The sequence below is a fragment of the Panthera leo genome, chromosome C1 (assembly GCF_018350215.1).
Source record: "Panthera leo isolate Ple1 chromosome C1, P.leo_Ple1_pat1.1, whole genome shotgun sequence".
Classification (NCBI taxonomy): domain Eukaryota; kingdom Metazoa; phylum Chordata; class Mammalia; order Carnivora; family Felidae; genus Panthera; species Panthera leo.
Genome location: NC_056686.1, coordinates 44,365,998 through 44,377,095, shown reverse-complemented (window position 1 = coordinate 44,377,095; position 11,098 = coordinate 44,365,998). Strand labels below are relative to the sequence as shown.

Below are 11,098 nucleotides of genomic sequence, written 5' to 3'. Positions count from 1 at the left end.
AAATATCCATTTTAGGGGCCCCTGGGTGGCTCAGTCGGTTGGGCGGCCGACTTCGGTTCAGGTCACGATCCCATGGTTTGTGGGTTCGAGCCTCGCGTCGGGCTCTGTGCTGACAGCTCGGAGCCTGGAGCCTGCGTCGGATTCTGTGTCTCCCTTTCTCTCTGTTCCTCCCCAGCTCATGTTCTGTCTCTCTCTCAGGGATAAATGAAGATTTAAAAAAATTTTTTTTAATAAAAAAGCAAGTAAAACTTCATTGGAGGGGGGAAGGAGGAGCAGACTCTGCCTGTGTTTCCCATCTAGTGGCTCCCTGCTGCCCAAAAGACAACAATGCCCCAAGTTCCTTAATCTGGCCTCTCAGAGCCTCCCCAACTGGCCCTGGCCGATTTTTACAAATTTATTTCCCAACACTGTACCTTACAGGCTCACAATCCGGACTCCATCCCTTGCTCTGTTGTGTGACTTTGGCCAAGGTATTCAGCCTCCCTGACTCAGGTTTCACACCCTAAAAATAATGGCGTTTGCCCACAAATTAACACATTGGCTGACCAACCCCCTTCCCCCCCCCCCCCCCACGCCAAAAAAACAACTCAGTAAATAGCAGCTGATAGCAAACCAGTCTCCTGGCTATGCCATGTCCTTTGCTCCCAGAATCCTGGCCGCCCCGCCCTCCACCGATACAAACCCACCCCAAGTTCAACATCTCCAGCTGCTCTAACCACACAGGCCTCTCTCCTGGCCTTGACCTCCAATCCACCAGAACACCGGATAAACCAGTCACCCTGCAAAGGTCACCACCATGAGATAAGAAATACTGCTGGGTTCAGCACCCAAAAAGCCAAGTTCACATCACAGCCTCTCCGATGATTCGCCACCTGACCTGCTCCCCAGTCACTCAGCCTCCCTGGACTTCCATTCCTCTTCTCTAAAATAGGGAGAATGACCCCTTCCACTCACTGTGGAAAGTCAACAGGATGATAACATGGAAGGACTGTGTAGTTCTGAAATACCTGAAAAACCCCGGTATCTGCTGAAAAACCCAGGGTGCCGATTCAAATATCCAGGCCACTCCAGTTCACCATCACTAACAAGCAGAATTTCCATGGACTCCTTGCTCTTTCCCCATGCCCATCTCTGAAAAGTGAAAAAAAATTATGTTCAGTTTATGTTGTTGCTCAGACCACAGGAGTTCTAGTTCTCATCTGAAGGTGCTTCACAGTTTACAAGCCACTCATACATCCCCGTGCTAAGGACTCTACAGTTGATTGGAATAGCCAGCCAGAGATCCCCACGTCAGCCTGGGTCACTGCTCTCCCTCCAAACCCCATGGGCCCAGGGCTTATAAAATTACTTGAAAACCAGAGAGCAACCCATCCCACCTGCAAAGGGCCAAAAGCCCATGGGAAAACGGGATTCTTTGGAATGCCCAATCACATGTAATGGAATCAAGCCAGAGTTCTGTAACCCGAGAAATAAAAGGATTGCTTCTTTTGTTTTATTTCTTGCAAAGGGCAAATCTAGCCCTTTGTCCTTCCCCTGAAGTTTACAGCCCCGGAACAGACAAGGAGAGCCCAATTTACCAACTCCAGCTGCCTGTCAAGGCTATGCTAAGCCACCATGTTTCTTTCATTTTGACCTTCTTGGCTGACATTTCTTAGTCTAGTTGATAACGCACAAAGTGTGCATTTTCTTCGAGATAAAGGAAGCTATCTAGGGGAAGCAGATTTATCTGTAAGCACAAAAAGATTAGTCAATTTGTTTAATGCTACACAGCGCCACAGCTGGTGTTAGAACCTATGGCCTCTAATGGTCTAGGTTACCTCAGTGAGATAAACAGTGGAAATCCTGAAGTGGGAAGAAAATACTTAAGTCTGATTGGCAGTCTTGGCAGCTGGACTATCAATGAGAAAACCCACTGGTCCCAGTTCTGCCCCTAGTTCACTGTATAACCTTGAGTAAGTCAGTTCCCTTCTCTGAGGTTCATTTCTTTGTTGTTTAAATGAAAGGTTAGATTAGGTGAATTAAAGCATGTATGTGTCTGTGCCCCATGAGCTCAGTCACCAAAGCCCATGCAGACATTACTAATCAATCTCGGCACCCTTTCCCAGGAAGTAGGACACAATCCAGTGCTTCAGGCCATTGTCACCAGAGGCCAGAACTGGCACATAAAATAAGTAAAACCTACTTGCCATCCCTGAGCTAGATAATTTCTAAGGATTTTTACCAGTCTTGACATTGTGTGATCTATGAGGGGTTAAAAAAAAAAAAAAAAAAAAGCAGAAATCAGGAAACCTGGGGCCATGGCAGCACCCTGCCTCTTTCAGTGCCACTGAGGAAGGATCTCAAAATCTGGGTCTCTGCTGCCTCCCCTGCAAATTGAGAACAACAATTTTATTCTTCTTCATTTTTTTAATGTTTATTTATTATTTTTTTTTTTTGAAGGAGAGAGCACAAGCAGGGGAGGGGCAGAGAGAGGGGGGAGACATAGAATCTGAAGCTGGCTCCAGGCTCTGAGCTGTCAGCACGGAGCCCAACACGGGGCTCGAACCCATGAACCGTGAGATCATGACCTGAGCCCAAGTCGGACGCTTAACCGACTGAGCTATCCAGGTGCCCTGCGCAATTCTATTCTTCTTATCTTCAAGATCTTTGTGCAGGTGGAAATAGAGATGAGAAGTGTGTGAAAGAGCTTTCTAAACTGAAGTCCTCACTATGAGAAGAACACTGATACTTCTTAAGCACCAGACTGGGTCCTCAGGTTTATGTCCTGCCTCATTTCCCTGCCCTCACCACTGCAAAGCTGGGTTTCTGGCACTTGCAACCAAAGGAAATCTGATTAACAGAGACTGCAAACTCCTCCAGAACAGGCCTGTTTCCTCTGTGCCTTTGTCCCAGCCCAGAGCCTGGGGCATTCAATTAAGTATTCATTGGTTTTCTATGATTTTCTGTAAGAAATGGTGGCTCCTGAAACAGTAATTGAAGGCCTATTTGGGAAGGTGAAGTGTAACTGCAGGACTGAGCTAACAGTGGTCTCAAATCCTAAGGACAGGTCAGGGTATCCTGCATGGACTTTTCACCTCATGGTCCCAAAATGGCTGCTGTATCCCTAGACCTCACATTCTCACAGTGTGTTTCCAAAGTCAAACGTCAAGGGGGTGGCCAAGGCAGTAAAAGAGAGCTCTTGTGGAATACTTACTCCTTTTATCCGAAAGAGACTCTTTCCCCAGCTGGCTTTTCCTTATAACTCCGTGGGTCTCCTGATCATCCCTGAGTGCAAAAGAGGTTGGGAGTATTAGTACTTGGGAAGAAGGCAAGGAAGGAGGGTTGTTAGAAATGGCCATTAGGCAGACGAGCAATGATGCTTCCCAGGGGAGGCATTTCAAGCATTCTCTATGTATTAGTTTCAGATTGTTGCTAGAGCAAATTACTACAAACTTATTAGTGGTTAACACCACCAATTTAGGGTCTTACAGATCTGGGGGTCAGAAGTCCCAAATGGGCTTCAGCAGGCTAAAGTCAAGGTGTCGGCAGGGCTGAGTTCCTTTGCAAAGCTCTAGAGGAAAACTCTTTTCCAGTTTCTACAGGCTGCCCTCAGCCGGGGCTTGTGGCCCCTCCTCCTCAGCAGCCTAGGGTCTTAGAGTGCCCCCTGACTCTGCCTCCTTCCTCTATCTCCCTCTCTGATCCAACCCTCTGCTCCCTCTTCTGGCTTTTAAGGCTTGTGGCTTGTGAGAACACTGGTTATCCCACCAGGATAGCCTCCCCATCTCAAGATGGTTAACTTAATCACACCTGCAAATCTCCCTTCGCAATGTAAGGTCATACAGTCTCGGGTCCTAGGGATTAGACAGGGACACCTTCCGGGTGGCTGTTCAGCCTGCCGCACCTCAAGTGATTCCTTGCAAACCTCTTCATCCTGAGCACAGACCAACTGCTCCTGAAGCAAGGCTGAAAACAAAATGAACTGCAGACTGCAGAAATTTTCTAGGTCTGCCTTGCTTAAATTTCAGTGGTCTACCTTCAAAAGAGCCACAAAGAGGCTAGTTCAGGCCATTACCTGTCTTGACAAGCTTTCTACCAAGCCCCTGAGAGGAGATACACAAAATAAATTTGCAAACAAAAAGAAATGTGCTCCTTGGGTTAAAGGAAATACTATTTTTTTTTTTAGACTATCCCACAGCACCCCCCAGTGCCAAGAGGAGGGAAGAAAGGCTTGCAGTTTGACAAAGAATTTTATTTAGCCCAACGTTTCTCAGCTTTGTTGAGACTCCCTAGGCACAGATGCCCAGGCCCTAACCTCAGAGACCCAGATGCAAGTAATGTGAGGTTGGGCCCAGATGCGAGAAGCTTTTGAAACATCCCAAGCGACCGTGTGTCCAACGAGAACCACTGAGTTCAGTGTAGCAATGAATACCATCCAAACACCTACGAGGCCACGGAGGGTCCAAAATAGATACAATCGTGCCCCTCCTTTCAAAGAGCTTCCAGTCTCAATAGACTGTGAAACGTGGCAGAGACGAGCCACAACCAATGACTGTGACACAGAAGGCAAGTTACTTACCCTCTCTGTGCCAGATTCCGCATCTGTAAAGTAAGACTAGTAAGAGTCCGGCCTTATAGGGTTAAGAGCGTTAAACGATACAAGCCGCGTAAAGAATTTAGTGTGGTGTGTGGTAAAAAAAATAAGCATGCAACAAGGATTAGGTGTTCCTGCCAAGTTCCAGGGGTAGAAAATACATGACCTACATGCCACCCTCCCCTGTCACTCAGGGCAGACAGCTCTGATCTGAATACTCTTTCCTGCCGAATCTGGACAAGCTTCTAGGCCAGTCCTCCAGGCCAGGCGCTCTGCGTATGTGGCTTTTCAGCACTCACCAGCTTGTCCGGCTCTGCCTTGGCCACAGCATTCCGTGCTGGTCGGGGCTCCTGGCTGTTCTTGTCCTCTCCACCGCTGCCTCCTGGGTATTCTGCAGTGACAGAGGGACCTCAGAGTTCCTCTGAGGGCCAGACACCCAGAGTGACATTATAAGAACTCACACCCAGGGATTAAAGCCACTCCCGCTCACAGAGCCCTGACACCAGCCTTTTGCTAATTGCTTGATTGTATCTGATGAATCTCAGATAGCATCGTGTCAATCCCGCCAGGCAGGGATATTTGTACCCCCCGGTGCATCGATGAGGAAACTGAGGCTTTAAGAATTTTAATATCTAGGGGCGCCTGGGTGGCGCAGTCGGTTAAGCGTCCGACTTCAGCCAGGTCACGATCTCGCGGTCTGTGAGTTCGAGCCCCGCGTCAGGCTCTGGGCTGATGGCTCGGAGCCTGGAGCCTGTTTCCGATTCTGTGTCTCCCTCTCTCTCTGCCCCTCCCCCGTTCATGCTCTGTCTTTCTCTGTCCCAAAAATAAATAAAAAACGTTGAAAAAAAAATTTTTTTAAATAAAAAAAAAAAGAATTTTAATATCTAGACAGTGGTAAAATTATTCAGAGGCAAAAGAGTATCCGAACCCAGGGCTGGCCCCAACAAACTTGACCATACCTTTTAGCTTTACCTATCCATAACCTCATGAAACAGAACCGCTATACTTTGCCACAATCCCAAAGTTTCAAGGCTTCCCTCGGTCATGACATTTACTACATTACATTGAACCTGTCCTGTCCAAGTAAGGGTCTCCCCCATAAGACTGAGGTCCCTCTGCTGCTATATTCCCAGCACACACATAAGCATACATATACGCCTTTTCTACCAGTGCCCTACTCATCCTTCAGTGTTATGCTTAATAGTCACCCCTCCTCCAGGTAGCCTGCCTAGACTGTCAGGTGTCCCTGCTCTACGCACCAGTATCAACCTGTATTTCCCTCATCTCAGCACTTGCCAGACTATGTGGAATATGTTCTCTGACTACAGTGCAATTAATCTAGAAGTCCCCATAATGTCAGGATCTCACCATTCCCATTTGAGCTCTACGTCGGGCTCTGTGCTGACAGCTCGGGGCCTGGAGCCTGCTTTGGATTCTGTCTCTCTCTCACCCTCCCCCGCTCACACTCTGTCTCTCTCTCTCTCTCTCTCCTTCAAAAATAAACATTAAAAAAAATTTTTTTGAAATCTGCCAAGAGAGTAGATCTCAAGTGTTCTTATCACACACACACACACACACACACACACACACACACACTAGCAATTACGTGAGATAGTGGATGTGTTAATTAGCTTAATTGTAGCAATCATTGAACCATGTATACGCATACCAAAACATCATGTTGTACATCTTCAATATATCCAGTTTTTATTGGTTAATCATACCTCAGTAAATGTGGTAGGGAGGAAGAAACACTAAATTATACTTAGTAGTGGCAGCTATCATATTGAGCTTTGTTCCGGACACTCACTACCCTAAGCACTACATAAATATACACATACATACATATATATATATAATCTCACCTAATGATCACTCCAAGAGCCACTTCGGTAGATTATTATCACTTTTCTCCTCTGTGGGAGGTAGGGTTGGGAGCCAGCAGAGAATGAGCCTCAGAAAGGTTGTGAACGGCCCAAAGTCATGCAGTTATAGATACATATGTGGCAAAACCAGAATTTGGAGCCAGATCTGTGTCTGCAGGGCCCAAGGTGGGGACTGCCATGCTCGATGCAGCCCGACTCACACCCACAGCTTTGTGCAAAAGCCAGTGGCCCCATGAAAACTCGTCCAACCCTTTTTCCTCTTCCTACTGCGATCTCAGCTACTAGAAAAATTGCTAGATTGTGAACAGTTCATCAAATTCCATCACCAGAAGTTGCCAATGAAGAGCAAAGTGTTCCCGAGAATTGACACCCACCCCCCCCCAAAAAAAGGAGCTTGAGGGATTGGTCCTAGTTCCAAAACTTGAGAAGGAACTGTTGAAGCAAATATATATACATTAACTTCCCATCAGAATCTGAGAAAAGAGATGGTTTTGTTCCTTCTCCCTCCCTGGAACCTACAACAGTGCCTGGCACAGGGTCAGAGCTCAAAAAACACTACTGAACAAGTGAGCGGGGTCACATTATTTTTTTTTTTTAACGTTTATTTATTTTTGCGACAGAGAGAGACAGAGCATGAACAGGGGAGGGGCAGAGAGAGAGGGAGAGACAGAATCGGAAGCAGGCTCCAGGCTCCGAGCCATCAGCCCAGAGCCCGAAGCGGGGCTCGAACTCATGGACTCACAGACCGTGAGATCGTGACCTGAGCTGAAGTCGGACGCTCAACCGACTGAGCCACCCAGGCGCCCCAAGCGGAGTCACATTAACCCAGATAATGGTAGCACACGAGTGACGGCAGACAGCAAGGATAACCCAAAATCATGATAAGAGTTCTCCAAATATGGCACAAAAATTTGTTTCACGTAAATTTATAAATATTTCCATGTTTATTTATTTTTGAGAGCGAGAGAGAGAAACAGAGCATAAGCAGGGGAGGGGCAGAGAGCAAGGGAGACACAGAATTTGAAGCAGGCTCCAGGCTCCGGGCTGTCAGCACAGAGCCTGATGCGGGGCTCGAACTCACGAGCTTTGAGATGACAGACTGAGCCAAAGTCGGCCGCTTGACCAACTGAGCCACCCAGGCGCCCCTGTTTAATGTAAGTTTAAATGGTCAAAATTACATCTACTTCTTAAGAGCACAGTTATCCTTTTTTTTCTTAGATCTGCCCTCAAGAAATTAATAAAAATTATTTGATACAAAATAGACTAATCACTAACGCATATTTCCTCTTACATCACTGCTAACAATGATAATATGATCTAAAACATTCTAGTAATTAACGCACAATATATCACATGAATTGTTTGATGGAAAACAGTTAACGGATTGCTACCAACTCTCTTATGAAGGGGCCAGTGGACGTCTACTGGATGGAAGGGGACAGAGGGACAGGTGTGTGGCCAGGAGCGTGCTTAGAGGCAGGAACTGACAAGTTCAGGAGACCCGGGCAAGAGGAGGCTGAAGCCAGAGGAGGGAATTTCCAGGTGATAGTTAGACAAGGCACAGCAAGAGGCTCCAGGGAGGAGAGTGGGTACGGCATTCCAGCAGCTTGGCCAGTCACAGCAAACTCCCTTGTCCCAGGACTCGTTCACTCTGATCTGCAGACTCTGCCTCCCAGAGGCTCATTTGTGGCCCTTTTCAATTGTTTCCTAAATGTGCTACCTTTCTGCACCGCAATTAATCCACCCCACCCCTCCTCAGGGAGAGCTAATCCTAAACAAATTAAGAAACTGTTAAAAGAAGAACGCACAGGAATTAAGAGGAGCTCTTTACCAAAGGCTGTTAGAGAACAGGACATAGTATCTTCTGGGGGTGGTTATGGGCAGCCTCCTCCTACTCTTGACTGAACTGCATCTTGAAACCCTATTCCATCCTGACGGTGGGTGGCAAGAAGAAAATGCTACAGGCAGCCACTTCGGCCCGCCGACACAGCTGTGCCCACGTCCACAAGAGGGCAGCGGTGTGTGTGGCCTGAACCAAAGGTCTCCCCCTGCCATCAGCTGCTGCGATCAGCATTAGGAAAAGCAATATAAGATTGCTTATATTATCAGAGAGTGGAGGGTCAGAGAGTGGAGGTGCCAACACACACACACACACACACACACACACACACGGCACTAAGACCCAGCGAGCAGACCTGGCAGAAACAAATTACAGAGCCAGACTTCCTTCCCTACGTCCGTGGGTCCCACACAGAAATAGAGATCCTGGTAACGGGACACTGGGTCCCCATCCAGACCCAGTGATCAGAATCTCTGGGGGAGGTTCAGGCATCAGTGATTTTGAAAGCACCCCAGGGTGATGTCCTGCTTACCGCTGCCTCTCAACACAAAGGATACACAAGAAAGAAAAATTTGGGTCTTCTATACTTGCGCACATTTTGTGACACTGAACAGAAAAAGGCAAGAAAATGTGAAACACGAGAACGTGTATATGAAACAACGTGAAAGTCAAAGTCTCAGCAGAAAATAGACGTCTCACTCAAATTGGGTCAGTTGGAGAGAGTGAATAAAGGAATTTCAGAAGTATAATCAGAGTGGAATAGAGGATCAGTTTACGGGACATTTACCCCAGGCCGGACCCAGAGGAGGGAGCGGGTAATGGACCCTACACAGCAGGGAGCTGCGGCCCTCAGTACAAGGAAGCAGCCAAGGAACAAATACCCCAGACCCACTCTCCTCTGCCCTCTGAGCTCCTGCCAGGCTTCCATTAGGCCAACCTCAACCAGGTGCCAAAGGCAGGAAAACCATTGATGGAGTCCCTTGAAAATAGCTTCCAGGGACAAGGAGCAGGGTGGCAGGGGAGAGAGAGACGATCAGAAGTACAAGCAATCACACACAATTCAAACATATATCTGTCCGACAAAAGCTGAATGAACAGTACTGTTTAAAGACGCTATTGGATGTAAACCAACTTCACTTTAAACCCCCGTGAACAAGGAGTAGACATTCTTTGCTAGTTTGAATACAATCTAGGCAAAGTCACCTCTGGGAAAACAATAATTGAGTTTTATTTGGACAAAAGAGGAGTTTCTAAACATCCTTATTTTTTTTAACATAGTAATGAGCAACTTTTCTTACAACTGGACAACAAAGTTTTCATTAAGTTACAGTACAATGAGGCTACAAACTTCCTGGTTAGTACTATAGAATTTCCTTTCCGAGGCTTAGAAAAAATAAATAATTTCCTTATATTTATTATACAATACCTGTCTTTTCAAAGTGCCACAAATTATCTCATTTTTAAGGTAGTATCTTTACTCACCATCTTACAGATGAGAAAGCTCAAACATGGAGAAGTCAAACCATTCTCAAAAGGTCAACAACGGAGCAAGGGAAGAGGGACAAGGCCAGGCCCTCTGATGCCCCCCGCCCCACTGCCCCCAGACCCCAGACCTCCAGCCCCCCTGCACCAGAGTGTTTACCTCACCCTGGAGTTAGAGTCAGAAGGTTTACAGTTAAGAACTCAGCAGGGGCTCCTGGGCGGCTCAGTCGGTTAAGGGTCCAACTTTGCCTCCAGTCATGATCTCGCGGTTTGTGGGTTCAAGCCCCACGTTGGGCTCTGTACTGACAGCTCGGAGCCTGGAGCCTGCTTCAAATTCTATGTGTGTGTCTCTCTCTGCCCCTCCCCTGCTCCTGCTCCGTCTCTCTCTCTGCCTCCCTCAAAAATAAATAAAACATAAAAAAAAAAAGAACTCAGTAAAAGGGGGTCCCAACTCTAACAGGACCCCCCCCCCCCCAGGTGACCTGCCCTAGTCACTTCCCTTCTTTGGGCCTCCGTTTCCCATGAGAGATTTGGACTAGACTTGTAGTTTTTAAGCATTTTCGGCAAGAGGACTTTTTCAAGCAAAATCTTACTTGGAAACCAATGATCTGACTTACCAGCTCTGTTCTTGCTGAGGCAGACGCCCTCTTACCCTGTCACTAACACCCCTGAGGAAATTCTAGAGGACTGTTCCAATTCCTTCCAGGCCTACGTTCTGTGAAATACTGGTTCCGTGAGATAGTAGCGTAAGCATTCAGGAAAAGGAGGGAGACAATTCATGCACTTGGTCAGCAAAGCCAACAAATCTCTTTCCTGCAGGAATCTCCAGGGTCTAAAATATGCTAACATGTTTCGTCACTCTCCGAGCTGGCGGTTTAATATAGAGTTGGGGAAAGCGTGATCTACACAAGTGTTTCTCGGTCTTTTCTTAACACCATCCACAGCCAGAAATATGATTTCTATCGCGACCACACACGCACGTGCGCACAGAAACAAGTTGCACAAAATAAAATCCATCTTTCCTGCACTATTCCGCTTCCTTTTTCCCGTGTCTAAACTCTGTGTGAGAACGTACATGAACGTGCATGTCTGTGTGTGTCCCTGGGTCATGACGCGAAATTCAGTTCTCACCGTGGGCTACAGTCAGAAATGTTCGAGAACTGCTGTCTTGGCAACTGTCGGCTCTGTGACTCCAGCCACGCAGGCTGCAGGCTGCTTGCGGGTCTCCCAGGCGCAAATTAACGGATTCTTTTGGGGGCCTAAAACATGGGAGCCTCTGTGCCTCTCCTCACAGCTGAGTTGGGCCAAAGAATGTGGACA

General features: G+C 47.3%; 1 long non-coding RNA gene across 2 annotated transcripts; it reads right to left on the bottom strand.

Annotated features, from left to right (window-relative positions):
• Positions 1-264: 264 nt before the first annotated feature.
• LOC122228161 lies at positions 265-10,474 on the bottom strand. 2 transcript variants are annotated; one of them, XR_006206456.1, is made up of 6 exons: positions 10,396-10,474; positions 4,870-4,991; positions 3,194-3,264; positions 2,290-2,366; positions 1,008-1,131; positions 265-502 (listed from the first exon to the last, which is right to left on the bottom strand). It is a non-coding gene; the product is annotated as an uncharacterized LOC122228161 (long non-coding RNA). The 2 variants fall into 2 exon arrangements; XR_006206455.1 differs by lacking the exon at positions 2,290-2,366.
• Between the last annotated feature and the right edge of the window lie 624 nt (positions 10,475-11,098).